The sequence below is a fragment of the Triturus cristatus genome, chromosome 4_2, assembly GCF_964204655.1.
Source record: "Triturus cristatus chromosome 4_2, aTriCri1.1, whole genome shotgun sequence".
Lineage (NCBI taxonomy): Eukaryota > Metazoa > Chordata > Amphibia > Caudata > Salamandridae > Triturus > Triturus cristatus.
Genome location: NC_140586.1, coordinates 846,847,277 through 846,863,310, shown reverse-complemented (window position 1 = coordinate 846,863,310; position 16,034 = coordinate 846,847,277).

Below are 16,034 nucleotides of genomic sequence, written 5' to 3'. Positions count from 1 at the left end.
TTCCTGTAATGCCAGTATGTCCGGTCGATATTTTGTGACTTCCGTCATTTTTTCTGTGGTTTTCCCTGCCATATTCCAGGATATTATCGAAAGGCCATTGCTAAACGGGTTGAGTCGGGTACTTCGCATTTTTCCTACCGTTAAGTGACTCTGAAATCCATGACCATGACTGGAACGTTTTTGCTGCTTCCTTTGCTTCTGCATCATGGCTCCAAACTTCTCTTTCTCCGTTCTTTACTGAGATCCTTAGATTTTGGTCTGAATTTGGGTTTGTTTCTGAGTCTTCAATGCTGTAGGTAGTTTTGTATTGAATTTGGGGATTTTCCCATAAGGGTCCTTTGGACAATTTTTTCGGGTGGTTGACTATGGTTTCCTGTGTAGGGACCAGATCATAACCACATTTTTGTAAGGTCTCCTGTTCTCTTAGGATGATCCCTGGTAACACTGGTGACCGAAATGCTACCACCGCTATTTTGGTATTTTCTTTGTCTGGGAATGTTACTAAGTCGATTTCATTTCTTGTTAAAGTTTGTAACGGAGTTATGCATTGAAGAAGGTTGACTATTCTACCTCGATTTAGTGGAATGCTGTCTGTAGGAAAAAGCTCTGTTATTTGTAAAAGTTTTGACGTTGTTTCTTCCCCTAGAGGGGCTTTTTTGTTGTGATCAACTGGCCCTTTAAAGCGCTCCCTTGGCCCTGTAGTTGTTAGATTGAGGTGAAATTCTTCAGCTCTTGGATTTAAAGTGATATATTGTCGATGAATTTTATTGTCTGTGTTTTCCGCCACGTTTCGGTGTGTTCCCTTTGTGGGAGTCGGTGTTTTTGTGCTTTCTTCGTGCTCGTACTGGGGTGAGGGGGGAGTTATTGCTTTCTGGAATTTGAGTCTACGCGCTTTCTTCTTTTTGATTCTGCGTTGTGGTTTTCCTCTTTTTTTCCCAGCTCCTTCTTGGTTCTTCTTAATTTCTTGTGTGTCCCCCGCTTGTTCACAGTCGAGGATGATGTTTGCCTTCTTTCCTTGATCGTTCACCGAACCGGACGTTGATGATTTATTTTTGGTCTTTGTGAAAATAGGATATAGGTTGTGGGCGTCAATTGTATCTTCTCTGAAAAGTTTCTTTAGGGAATATATAGTTGGTTCCTGGAGGTTATTCTGAGTTCCCTTATTTGGTCTTCCTTTCTTTTGAGTACCTTTAGTTTGAGTACCGGTGTCGCTTTTTCCCTGGACTTGCAGCATGTTGGTGATATTATTATTATTACCTGTTGCTTCTTGAGAGTTTACTGGCTTTTCTTGTGTTTTTGTTGACTCGGTGTGATCTTTTTTTCTTTTTTCTTCTACTAGGAATTTTAGTATTCCTATTTGAACGTCAAGGGTTTGGTCTGAATTCTCCAGAATATGGCCTAAGTGTGAGAGGACTGATTCTAAAATTTCTTGCAAGATAAGGAGTGATTTGGACACAGGAGTGTTGTGATTAGTTAGGCTGGAGGATTTAAACATGTAAAGGTCTGGTGAGTATTCGAGATCAACTACTCGGTCCGGGGATTTTTGTAGTGTACTAGTAAGTATCTCCTCTGGCCTTATTTGCGGTTCGAGCTTCTTATCGTCCTCCTTGACAATTATTTCTGGGCGTAAATTGTTGCAATCGGTACTGCGTTGGATGTTTAATAGACTCGGAGTAATTAGACCAGATAAGTCTGATTCCAGAGGGGATTCCTCTATAACAGAGGGGCTAGAATTTTGTTCTGGGTCAAATTCAGGGTTTGTTAGGTTTTGTTCATTTGATTGGTCACGTAATACTCCCAATATGTCTTTACCTCCCTCCTTGAATTTGGGTTCAGTTCCTTTATTTTGCAGTTGACTTTCTGCTTGGTCTTTGGTGGTAAGTGTGGAAAAATAATTAGTTATTGCGGGAGTCCTTGTTATCCGTCCTCTTTTCACTGCTTTATTGGAGGACTTCCTGATTGCCTCTTCACTTCCCATTCGTTTCATAAAAATGGTTCGTGACCTCAGTTTCTTAAAAGCCATATCCTTATCCTTGGGCAGTAGATTGTTCCGCCTTCCCGGGGGGGTAGTTATTTTGGGCTTCCCCACGTGTTACGAGGCAAAGTGCGGGCTGTGAGGGGGCGTCAAAATCCCTCTTGGCGCAAGACAACTTATTGGATGGACTCTCTTTCGGGGGCGCAGGGCGTTTTTTGGGGGGGGCACTGGTGCGGGGAATAGCAGCGCTGACCGCTCAAATCACCACCACCCCCTTCCCCGAAAGCCAGGCACCCCTCTCACCGTCCCACTGCCGGAGGCCTCCGCTTGAACTGACCGCCTCCTTCCTCTGAGTCCACCAGTTCCCGGGGCTCCTCACCAACACCTCTAGCCACTCCGGTGCTGGGGCTCCGTTGGTCCTCTGCTCACACTCTAGTCCGCCTCAGACAGTTCCCTGATCTCTTTTGCTCTAAATTTTTGCTCTTTACTTAGGTACCAGCTCGATTGGCGCTCTGCACGGTTGCGCTGTCGCTATCATGGGAACATAGACTGAGTCTGCTACAGATGGCCAGAGGTCATCAAGAAAGTGCAGGAGGGGAAGCGTTTAAGATCCGTGCATAAAAAATAGTCAGAAACCCCTTGCATCCATCCCCATGCCAGCTCCTCACCGTTTATCACCCAATGTTGCTACTACAACTGCTGGCCGCTATCCGTTGACGTACTCCTCTCAATGGGGGGGGCCCAGGTTCTTGTTTACGTCCTTTGTCCCTTTTTGCTGGGCTCCTTGCCGAGCACCACTACCTGACCGGCGCCCTTTGCTGCTCTTACACCAACTCACCAGTTCACCGCCGCCGCCTCCTCACAGGTCACTGTCTCTAAGGTGCGATGCGGGAGCCGTGATTCACGCACAACAATTGCACGCCGATGTTAAGGGTGTGTAGGAGCGGGGCCGCCCAGAGCCGCAGCGCGCCACAAAACAGCACGGCTCGGTGGTCAACTCGTCGCGGCTGTACTTGATTGCGCCGGTCGCTCACAGTCTGATGCCGATGCCGATGCCTAATGAGAGCAACGTGGGGGGGGGCGAAGGCGAAGGCAGAAGGCAGGCAGGTGGCAATGGGCAGGCGGAGGTGAGCTCCCCGGCTCCTGGCTCCGGCTCTGTACACCTCCTCCTCCTCCTCCTCCGACTCCGATTCCGATTTCCGCAACTGTAACTTCCGGTCTTCACCACACACCGCAGCACCTTCCCTGTTTGATAAAATAAACTAGCTATTACACTACATGTTATTCCAGAAGTTACTGGAAGGTGGTGATGAGTCACTCCCTCCGATACAGAAGCAGGTAACTGCATACAAACGTAGCAGTCCCTTACGTCCATTGTCTTTACATATTCATACAATAATTTCGAAAATACATTATCAGAAAAATCAGTTATAGACCTATCTTTATGTAAATAGCTTCTATCTGTTCTAGTCGGATCTACCCTTTGAATCTTTTCTATATTAAATTTGTTTTCACTATGTCCTTCTATTGTATCTATAGTAACCTTAAATGAAATCATGAGAGCAAGTATACTCCATAGAAGCATTAGTAATCCTGTACAACAACAACACATTTTACACCATCTCTTCAGAAATGTACATCTACTTTTTCTACTATCTGTGTTTGCCATTTTTGTTAAAATGGACAGTGTCTTTTGACTTAGCCTCTTCTACTTCACAACTAGTTTTTCTAACCCAAGGCTCTAAGCACCTACTTGGTTCTACCAGTTTTGTCTTTTTCACCATATTTTATTGTTTTTCCATTAGCAGCTTCTTTTTCTCATTCAGTTTGGCATCTCATCATCTTTCACCTTTCCTTCGTGATCTGAATACAGAATGTCCTGAACATCCGCTTCTTCTCCAATATCGGACAAGATAACTCTCAGGATTTCCGATTCTTCGTCCTCCTCAACCACTTCCGGTATAGTCACCTCTGGATTTCCTTGGCTATCCGCCTCTTCTTTTACTTCAGGCAGGGCCACATACGTCCATTCTGGCGACTTATACTTCTGGTTGGGTTCCCTCGTTCTTTTGCTTTCTTTAATTACAACCTTTTTTCGTCTTTTGATCTCTCCTGACTCGTTACTTCATTCACCTGTTCAGCTCTTGGTGACTTTACTCGTGTCAGTCGATATCTCCGTCTTTTTATTTTAATCAGCCAAACGTCGTCTTTTGCTGCTCTTTTCAGTTTCTTACCTTTATCATTCTTTTCAGTTCTCCAAGCTCTCTTTCTTAGAACTCGACCTTCAGTTACCTCGTCTTCACTTTCCTCTGATTCTGTTTCAACTTGCTTTTTACTTTCAACAACTTCTTTTTCCACCACTTCTATTGTTTTCCCTACTTCTGTCCCTCCTCGAATCTCCGACGCGCAATCTTCCTGCTGACTACCTGTCCCTTCTTCTAACTGGATGTTGGAGTTCCCTACACCTTCTCGGGGGTCTTCCGCAGAAATCTTTCCGTCTTTCTCTGTATCTGGCACCTGTCCATCTAAATGTGTTATTTCAGGTGGAATTTCTCTCAATCTTTCATTCAGAACTTCTCTTTCAGCAATTTCTTTAATTGTCTCTTCACTGTCTTTTTCTTTGTTTTTTCCTTGTTTTTTCTAGAACATTGAATTTCCTGTTCAATCTCTGAGTCTGAGCTAGTGTAAGAAATCTGTAACCTTCTTCTCAGGGAAATACTTCTGGGAACGAAAGTTAGACTTGGCTCTGATTCCCCCCTTTCAGGGTTTGTTATGTTATGTTATCTGTATTTATTACGCGCGCAGATACTCGAAGGAGTGTCCCGGCGCGGGCCAAGAGAAGACAAACTAAAACCAACCCTACGAGAAGAGGTGCGTTTTTAGCAGTTTTTTAAAGACCCCAATGTCTTCAACAATTCGGAGTGAGAGGGGGAGCGCATTCCAAGCGTGGGCCGCAAGCACGACCAGGGAAGCGCCACCTAACCGATGGCGCTGGAAGCCAGGAATCTTCATCAGCCTAAGTGAGGAAGACCTCAAGTATCTCCCCGGCACATAAAACGAGAAGCGTTTCTGCAGGTAGCCGGGCCCTTGCCCATGCAGAGCGCGAAGGGCTATGGTGAGAGATTTGAAAGCTGCACAAGCCTTGACAGGGAGCCAGTGAAGGGAGCGACGGTAGCCTTGAACGCTCTGCCTGGGACCCAGCCCGCCCAGCATGCGGGCAACCGCATTCTGGGTCACTTGAAGCTTATTGAGAGCATAAGCTGGGAGCCCAGCATAGAGAGCATTGGCATAGTCCAATCGGGACAAAATGAGAGCCCGAACCACCGATTCCCTAGCCGCTTGAGGAAGCAGCGGAAGGAATCTTCTCAGAATTCTGAGAAGACCGAAACAGCAACCTGACAGACGCTTAACTTGGCTGGAAAAAGAGAGATTACTGTCGAAATAGACGCCTAGGTTCTTCGCAGTCTGACTGTTGGAAACAGGAGATGGAAACTTGGAAGGCCAGATTGACTCTCTAAATCCTGAGGGGAAATCGCCGAACATCAGAACCTCGGATTTGTCCTTGTTGCATTTTAGATGTGCCGACGCCAACCACTCAAAAACCAAGGAGAGGCACCTCTGCACAAGGGCCACCGAGGTCCCCTGCTTATCCCAGGTAAACAGAAGTTGTGTGTCGTCGGCATAGGCAATGACCTTAGCCCCCAACCCTTCCGCTAGGACAACCAGAGGAGTGAGGTAGATATTGAACAGGAGGGGGCTAAGGGAGGAACCCTGAGGAACCCCCGTGCCCACTTGGAGAGGTGACGAGGCCACTGGGGGTATCCAGACTTGCTGGAACCGGCCATCCAAAAAGGATTTAATCCAGCCCCAGACCGAGCCCGACACCCCAATCTTCGAAAGTCTGTAAAGCAGCAGTGAGTGGGGGACAGTGTCAAAGGCCGCCGACAAGTCGAGCAGCACAAGGGCTGCTTTCCCGCCGGTGTCAAGACACTCCCGAATAGCTTCCGAGACTTCCAAAAGAGCACATTCCGTGCTAAAGGAGGGGCGGAATCCAGATTGGGCAGGGTGAAGGAGACCCGAACTCTCGACAAACTCCGACAGCTGTCTGTTCACTATTTTCTCACAGACCTTAGACAAGCTAGGGAGGAGAGAAATAGGTCTGTAGTTTCCCGGAGCTGAAGGATCGAGAGTAGGTTTCTTCAGTAGGGGGAGAATTTTGGCCTGCTTCCAACAACTAGGGACCCTGGCTTCCTGCAAGGACAGGTTAATGATGTAGTTGACTTCCACGTTCACCGTCTCTGCCACAGAAGCCAGAAGTCTTGCCGAGCATGGGTCGTCCGGAGAGCCGGACTTCAGACCTTGAAGGATTCTCAGAGTGCACGGCAAATCCACCGGGGAAAATTTAGACAGGGAATGATTGGAGGGCACGGCAACAGGAATGGTAGCCGATGAGACCAGAGGAACTGTGAGCCCATCAGAGACAACCGGGCCAGAGAAGCTGCCTTGTATCTTTAGGATCTTGTCCCAGAAGAATGTAGAAAGCGTCTCGCACCAATCAATTGTCGCCGGTAGAGTGCAGCTCTGCGCCACAGGGGACATAAAACTTTGGACAATAGAGAAAATCTCCTTAGAGTTGTTCTGGGCCTGATCAATCCAGGTGGCAAAGAACGCCCTTTTTGCAGAGAAGATAGCTTTATAGTAGGTTTTCTGACCCAGCCTGAGCTGAGCCTTAGCTGCCGGGCAGTAGTTGCTGAGACGCCAAGAGCACTCCAATTTCTTGCAGCCCTGCTTGAGAAGACGCAGATCCTCCGTAAACCATGGTTTGGAGGGAGAATCCCTTGTCTGTCTAGCCGTAGTTGGTATGGCAATTGCCGCAAAAGAGCCCAAGAGCCAGTTGGAGTAGGCAGCAAGACACTGATCCAGGTCTTGTGGCAAGAGCGGCCTGTTAGCCACCAGCGCCCTGGCGTAGAGGATGGGGTCAACCTTCTTGAACGCTGGTTTATGACTAGCACTAGGCGAGGTCACAACCCATGAAAAGCCAATTAGATAATGATCGGACCAAGGGACCGGAAGCGGAGCTTTGATTGAAATAGGAAAGTTAGAAAGGATAGGATTCAGAATATGGCCCCCTAGATGAGTAGCCTGATCGACCCATTGAGAGAGCTGCGCAGATTGGCAAATATCAAGATATTCACGTGTGTCCCTTGAGTTCTTTTGGTCAAGATGGATATTGATATCGCCTAAAATCACATAATGGGAGAACTGTAGAGCTCTCATGGAGACCGCCTCCACATAGGCCTGAAGGAAGGCATGGGCCACTCCCGGCGGGCGATAAATCAAGGAGCCACCAAGAGAAAAATGGGCAGAACAGCAGATACTGAAATCCAAAACTTCACAGCCGTCCCACGTGCAGAAAGAGCACTTATCCAGCACCCACATTTCTTTGAAAATAAGAGCCAACCCCCCGCCTCTCCCTGTTGTCCGGTCTAATTTGCTGATTTTATACCCCGACGGAATAGCCAAGGAGATGATTGGGTCAGAGGAATTGTCAAGCCAAGTCTCCGTAACAAATAGAAAGTCCAGAGATTTGTCATCAAGTAGCTCGAACACCTCTGAATGGTGCTTTTTCAGCGAACGCACGTTGAGTAGCGCCGCCGCAATGACAGGGGAATTAGGCGTTTTAGTGAAAACAGTAGAACCCAACTCAAGGCGAAAGCCACAGGCCCCATACACAAAATCTCGAGCCCCAAAGAGGTTGGGGAGGGACGGAGAGTTACAGCACGGCCTCCGCAGCTGAATAAGACACTCACGTGAATAAGACCTGAGGCGAGGACCAACGACCCTGACTTGGGCAGCATGACTGGCCCCGGCTCCCGACGAGCTGCTGACGAGTGCAGACGGGCTTGCCTTAGGCGCGCCTTTGGCACGCCAGCGGCGCGCCCGCTGCGCTCATCCGCTGCGCGAACGCGCAGCGTGCATTTATATAGTGCCGGTGGTGCAGAGACTAGAGCGCCTTCAAAACAAAATGGCGCCTAGCTATGTACCGCCGGAAGTGAGGAAAGCTCTCACTACAGATAAAAAATACAGATTAAAGTGCCCCAGATTCAATTTTCTAAACAAGTGTGCAAATAAGGCAGATTAGAAGTTTGCTTTTGTTTTTGTCTCTTCGTCATCTGATTCAGTACTGGATTCTGATTCGTCAAAATACTCCTTTTCTGTGCTATCCACTGGATTTGGAATTCTCAATGTGTGACTTGCATGAATCCAGTTTTTCAGTCCAGCACACTTCACAGCCGTTGTTGTGGTCAAGATATCTTGTCGTGGTTTTCCCCACCTTGGAACCAAACAGTTTCTTCTTCTGTGTACTTTTATTCTCACCCAGTCCCCTCGGCTTCTATAATGGGCTTGCTTCTTTTCAAGGGTGGTGACATCCGCTCCAACCTGATGAAACACAGAATGAACTGCGTCAGCCAGGCCATTACAGTAATCCAACACCATGTCATCAGTTATAGGCATCAGCTTGTTGACTGGTATGAACACATGTCGCATCGCCCTACCCATGATGATTTCATGGGGGCTCAACCCTGTAGTCCTGTCTGGAATTGATCTAATAGTCATGAGTACCAGAGGCAAGACATCAGGCCATTTCATACCTGTGGCTAAACACATTTTCCCTATCCTGTTTTTGATAGTACCATTCATCTGTTCTACCACACCAGAAGCCTCTGGGAGGTATGCACAATGTAGTTTTTGCTGTACATTCTATGCTTCACAAATCAATTTTATGATCTCATTATGGAAATGTCTTCCTCGGTCTGATTCAATTGTTACTGGGAATCCCAATCTAGGGATAAATTCCCTCAAAAGTAACTTTGCCACTGTTATTCCATCATTTCTCCTTGTTGGGAATGCTTCCAACCATCTAGAAAACAGACAGAGCATAACTAGAACATACCTCAACCTGTTACAGGGAGGCATCTCAATGAAATCCACTTGCATTCTGATAAAAGGCCCTCCTTCTTGACCTATTGTTCCTAGGCTCACTACTGTCTTTCTTCCAGGGTTGTATTGCTGGCATATTAGGCATCTTTGACAAAGACTTTCTGCTACAAGTCTGAATTTTGCATTGTACCAGGTCTGCTTAAATGACCTGATCATAGCATCTCTCCCTATATGTCCCTGACCATGATACATCCGTGCCATGGCAGACATCATGCTATCAGGCATAACTGGTCTTCCATCCCGATAGACCCACACATGATCCTTCTCTCTTGATGCACATCCTGCTTTTACCCACTGCTTCATTTCCTCAACTCCTGCTTCTTTCTGTAATTGCCTCACTTCCTCCCAAGTACCTACAGTGTTAGTAAACATCAAAGTGCAAGAAATCACCTCTTTCTCCTTAGCCCTGTTTATTGAATTCTAATTACGTGCACAATATTGAGCCATGTCGTTGGCGTACTTATTGCCAATGGCGATGTAATCACCAGTCTGACTGTGAGCAGCACACTTCACAACAGCCAATTGCCGAGGCAGCTGTATCGCCTCAAGCAATTTTCCAACCACCTCAGCATTCTTAATGGGAGTTGCACTTGATATCAAAAACCCTCTCTGTAGCCATATCTGACCAAAGTCATGCACCACATCGAATCCGTACTGGCTGTCAGTTATCACAGTCCCTCTCACACTCTTCCCAATCTTGCATGCTCTAGTCAAAGCAACAAGTGCAGCTACTTTGGCCAATTTTACTCCTTTCAGGTAGGATGCTTCCATTACTGCTGCAACGGTGCATACTGCATATGCTGCACTCAACATTCCATCCTCTGTTCTCAAGCAAGACCCATCTACAAACATCACGAAATCACTCTCTGGTAATGGTACATCTTTTATGTCAGGTCGTGGTTTGGTACAGAAATCGAGTACATTCAGACAATCATGATCTGCTTCATCTCTGACTTCCACATTCTCAGCATCAGGCAGTAATGTTGAAGGGTTCAAATTCAGGCTTCTCACAAAGCATACATTCATTGCACCTAATATGACTTTCTCATACTTAGTCAGCCGACTATGTGACATATACTGAGTGCGACTCCTTGTTAAAAGGATTGCCACATCATGAGGTACAAACACTTTCACAGGATATCCCATCACAATTCCTTCACTCTGTTCCAAACTTCGACAGGTAGCAGCCACTGCTTTCAAGCACGCAGGTAAGGCTACAGCTGCTGGGTCCAGCATTGATGAGACGTATGCAATTGGTCTCCTCAGTTTTCCATGCTTCTGTATTAGAATAGAAAGTGCACATCCATTTCTCTCTCACTGCAATACAACTCAAACTCCTTTTCATAATCAGGCATACATAAGGCAGGTGCTTCACACAACCCATTTCTCAAATGCTTAAAAGCTGCCAATTCCTCCTTGTTCAAATCAATGGTATCTTTCACATCACTTCTTGTCAAACGTACCAGAGGCTTTGCAATCAAAGAGAAGTTGCTAATCCACTGACGACAGTATCCAACCATTCGAAGAAACATTTTCACCTCTCTTTGGTTCATGGGGGCTCTCATTCCTTTTATGATTCTGATTCTGTCTATTGTTATCTTTCTCCGTCCTTTTTCTATATTATGGCCTAAATATTGTACTTCTTTCTTGCAAAATTGTAATTTTGATGGTGACACTTTAAGTCCTCCATCAGCCAGATGATTCAGCAAGGCTATGGTGTCTATTTCACATGCTTCACAGGTTTTCGACGCCACAAGAAGGTCGTCGATGTATTGAACTAACACTGAATTCTCTGGCATTTCTAAATTCTCTAGGGATTTCTTCAATATCTGATTAAATATTGAGGGGCTTTCTGTATACCCCTGTGGAATTCGGCACCAAGCCAAAATTCGTTCGCCAAAGCTAAACGCAAAAATCTGCTGGCTGTCATGGTGCAATGGGATAGAAAAGAAAGCATGGCATAAATCAATCAACCTATACCATTCTGCATCATGGGGAATCTGATACAAAATCACAGATGGATTTGGTACAATGGGACAGCAAGATACAACAATTTTGTTTATCTTTCTCAAATCTTGCACTATCCTGAACTTTCCATTAGGCTTTTTCTGTCCCATAATTGGTGAATTACATGTACTACTCATTATTTCTCTCAGAATGCCTTGTTTTATCATCTTTTCAATCACAGGAGTAACTTCTTTAATTATTTCAGGTGTCAATTTATATTGAGGGACACTTGGATATCTTACTCCTTCTTTCACTGTTATTTTTACTGGATCTACATTTCTCATTAGTCCCACATCCACTGTTTCAATTCTTTAGGTAATTCATCAGGGTTAAATACAGCATAGGCTTCAGTAACCTCATTCTCCCTGTTTGCCATAGGCATTTTATACAACACGTCTTCATCAGGAGTTTCAAAAGCTATCCCATCAGGGGTACAGAATATAGTGCAATTCATTTTACATAGCAAATCCCTACCTAACAAATTCACAGGATTTGTATCGCACATGACAAAGCGGTGCATTTCTGAAAAATTCCCTATGCTAACTTTCACTGGTTCTGTAAGGTAAGTTTTAATCTGTCTGTTGGATACACCAACTACTTGGATCGTTTCATCCGAGAGAGGAAGATTCTTAACATCAGCTGACCTAACAGTTGATCGAGTAGCATCAGTATCAACTAGGAAAGTAATACTTTTGTTATTTATCTTCCCATCCACAAATGGGCCTGTCTGGTCTACCTCTAGAGTTGCTCCAAGTACGCACTCTTCTTCCTCCCTTCGGCACCGTCAATAACCTTCTTCTGAATCGCTCTCATCGCGTTGTAGCCAATACTGCGAAACAGCGCTAGCGCACGGCAGCTAAGTTACCTGTTCTTCGTTGTAGAATCCTGTCTCATTACTGTATTTCTGTGAGTTTTTGCTCTGTGGAAAAGGCGCTTTTGGCACCTGATTCTGTTGGGTAACAACCTGCTGCTGTCGCTGTGGTTGACCACTCACCTCATTCTGCACCTGTGGATTCAATGATGCATTTTCATTGTTAGTACTTGGGGGAAATTTACACTCGGATTTCCAATGCCCTACTCTACCGCAATTATGACACGGAAATTTCTTTTTAACTTCTTCTATATTAAAATTTCCCTCACCTCTCCCAGGAATGAATTTTTGTCTGGGGCCTGTATTATTCGCTTGTTCCGCTAACTGAGCTTCCTGCCTCTCTGCTACTTTGACTTGTGCCTGTTGGACCTAGAGACCTATGGTAGCTTGGCTCAGGTGGAAAGGCCTCATTCCAGAGTAACATGTCGTGCTTGCGTCACACTCACCTCAGCACTCCAGCGTACCACCACTAAAAACGACGCTACACCAAGAAATTAGAAAGGTTAGAAAAGCTTTATCTTTCCTTATATCTTGTTTTTTTTTTCAGTTACATACAGTTCAATGATTCACTACTATAGATGTTGCCCACAGATTGCCGGCATTAAAACATTGCACTCAACGATTTCTCGAATTAACGCATAAGTGGACTTTGCTTTGTCACATCAATTTACATTCACTAGTACATTACCGGCATATCAATCTACATTACTAGTACATTACCAGCATATCAATTTACATTCACTAGTACATTACCAGCATATCAATTTACATTCACTACTACATTACCAGCATATCAATTTACATTCACTAGTACATTACCAGCATGGGCTCCCTGCTCTAGGCTAACTGGCAGAAAATAAGTTTAGACAACCGCTCTGCAGCACCGATATTTCTGGGAAAGAGGTGACAGCTGAGGCATAGAATATCGACAGTTGGTCACTCAAATAAACATTTAAGCATTGGCTTTACGTTATTTTCACTTAAATAGGGCAGAATAGTACCCTCAATTCAATCAGGCATTGCCTTCACAAATTAACCTCCTTACTTGTTGCAGTTCTGGGTTTTCGTTTTGTCCTTAGATGACTGCTGATTTCCTTGTTTTCTTTTTCTGAAGCCTGTAATCCTGCCAACCTCCTCCCACTACTGACAGCAGCAGTCTCTTAAAGTTCAGTTCCCTCAGTTACAGTGCTCTCATTTGCAGGGGAACCTCACAGGGGCGCGCGTCAGCCACAGCCTCCGCAGCTGACTCTGCGCCTTAGCCCACTCACTCTCCTCATAAGGCCCAGCTCCTCCCATGCTCTCTTGGCAGCCCTCCTAGAAACCGAAGGCTTTGGAGTCGGCCCTCCACGATCCCGCCCCACTCCTTCCTGGATTCCTCCTGACAGCCGAGGGGCGGAAAGATCCTCAGGCCTCCACTGCCCGGCAACTTCCCCTCTACGCCGCGCTTGCGCAGAGCTCGCCGGACTTCTCCCACACTTCCTTCAGCGGGGAAGCCGGTGTTTCCTCAGCGATCCGGACTCCCCCTCTTCCGTCACCACCTGCAGGAAGCAGACGCCGGGACACCGCGGGTCACAATCTTACTCCGGAGACCTACCGGCCAGCGGCCATGCTATGGGACTTGACCTCCGGCCGCCACCGGCCTCAACCTTTCCCAGATCAGCGCATGGGCAGGATGTCCCTCACCACAAGAGGTCTACCAGGGCAGCGGTGGAGAAGCTACACCAACGCGGGGAGCCAGGTTAGTCCAGCGGGCACTGCAGGACAGGCGGGCCACTTTTAGGCAGCTGGGTGATGGAACAGATGCACCAATCCCTCAGAGAAATCCCTGGGTCTGTGGCTGTGATAACGTTTTATTCAAACAAGGGAAGATGACAGACAACTGGATCCGGATTATTCTAGGGCTCCGGGCAACAGCGGGGATGTAGAGTATAAGGTCAAAAGTCAGGTTCTCTACAGGAGATGGTAACTCTCTCCCCCCGGATCTCTTCAGGGGTCCTGGCAAGGCGGAAAGCACAAAAGGTTGACGTGATCCCAGGGTCAGAAGCTGAAGGCAGGGCTAGGTCACTAGGTAGGGGGTAGTGTCAACCGAGGGGGGGGGGGTAAAAGCAGGCCCTAAGAACAGTCAGTTCCCCCCCTCAGCGCACCTACCTCCCCACTCAGGTGCCTTGCTCCTGACTACCTCACTTCACACACCAAAATGGCCGTCGCACCTCACCTCTATATATAGCCTGGGCCATTGCTGTCTAGAGTGGCCCAGAAGGTTCTGGAACCCCTCATGCCAGCCCATGGCCCAGGCTCTGAGGTGACAGTTTAGGCCACCATTTTGTGGAGGAGCTCTCTCTCTCCCTCCATTTTAGGGAAGCACCTTGCGCCACATTATCAATTAGTGATAATGGGGCGCCCAGAGCCTCTAAGTCAACACCAAAAAAAAAACTAGTGGACATAAAAATTAGAGGGTAAAGGAAGATAAAATGAGGAGGGGACAGCCAAAGGGCTGGCAGGTCTAACACGCGTCCCCCCCAGCTGAAAGTGGGGAGAGCTACCCAATCCCTTGGGAGTTCTCTTCACTAAGGTGGAAATACCTGGAGAGACCGTCAGCATTGGCGTGGTCCACTCCTGGGCGATGTTCCACCCTAAAGTCCATTCCCTGTAGGGAGATGGACCACCTCAACAACTTAGGATTCTCGCCCCTCATTTGCATCAGCCACCTGAGGGGCTGGTGGTCGGTCTGAACCAGGAAGTGCGAGCCAAAGAGGTATGGCCGTAACTTCTTCAGAGCCCACACCACCGCAATAGCCTCCCGCTCGATCGCACTCCACCTCTGTTCCCGGGGGAGTAGTCTCCTGGATAGAAAAACCACAGGTTGGTCCAGACCCTCTTCATTGAGCTGCGACAGCACTGCCCCGATGCCAGGCTCCGACGCATCCGTTTGGACGATGAACTCTTTGGAGAAGTCAGGGGCCCTGAGGACAGGCGCCGCACACATTGCTTGTTTCAAGGTGTCAAAGGCTCGTTGACACACCTCGGTCCAGATTACCCGTCGAGGGTGCTTCTTTGATGTAAGCTCAGTCAAGGGAGCCACAATAGTACCATACCCCTTGACGAAGCGTCGGTAGTAACCGGTGAGGCCCAGAAAGACTCGGACCTCCGTCTGAGTCTTGGAGGGTTCCCAGGCCATGATGGTTTCAATCTTGGCCTGGAGGGGTTGCACCTTGCCCCGACCCACCAAGTGACCGAGGTACACTACCGACCCCTGCCCGATCTGGCACTTGCTGGCCTTGATCGTCAGACCCGCCTGCTGCAGGGCCTGAAGGACAGCCTGAAGGTGACACAAATGGTCCTCCCAGCTGCTGCTGAAGACGGCGATGTCATCCAGGTAAGCAGCCGAGAAAGCCTCCGTCCCGGAGAGGACCTGGTTCACCAGCCGCTGAAAAGTGGCAGGGGCGTTCTTGAGCCCAAAGGGCATCACGCAGAACTGGTAGTGACCCTCAGGTGTGGAGAAGGCTGACCTTTCCTTTGCTCCATCTGTCAGGGAGATCTGCCGGTACCCAGATGTAAGGTCAAATGTACTCAGATATTGGGCAGCTCCCAACCGGTCAATGAGCTCATCCGCCCTCAGGATAGGATGAGCATCGGTCTTCGTCACAGAGTTCAGTCCCCTGTAATCCACACAGAACCTGAGTTCTTGGGTGGTGCCCAGTGGGGCAGCTTTAGGTACCAGTACCACCGGACTGGACCAGGGACTGCTTGAAGGTTCAATTACTCCCAGCTCCAGCATCTTAGTGACTTCACCATGGATGCTGGCCTTCACCTTATCCGACAAGCGGTAGGACTTGGACTTCACAGGTGGGCTGTCCCCTGTGTCCACATCATGGGTACACAGATGAGTCCTTCCCGGGATAAGTGAGAAGAGTGAAGCGTACTGCTCCAGAATCTGGCAGCAATCTCTCCGCTGTTCGGGAGTGAGAGATGGTGAGAGGATCACTCCCTCCACCGACCCATCCTTTTCTTGGGACGCGAAAAGATCAGGGAGAGATTCACTTTCCTTTTCCTCTGACCCATCAGTCACCATCATCAAAGTGACCTCTGATCTCTCTTGGTGGGGGTTGAGGTGGTTGACATGGAGCACCCGATGGGGCTGCCTGTGGGTCTTAAGATCCACCACATAGGTGACCTTGC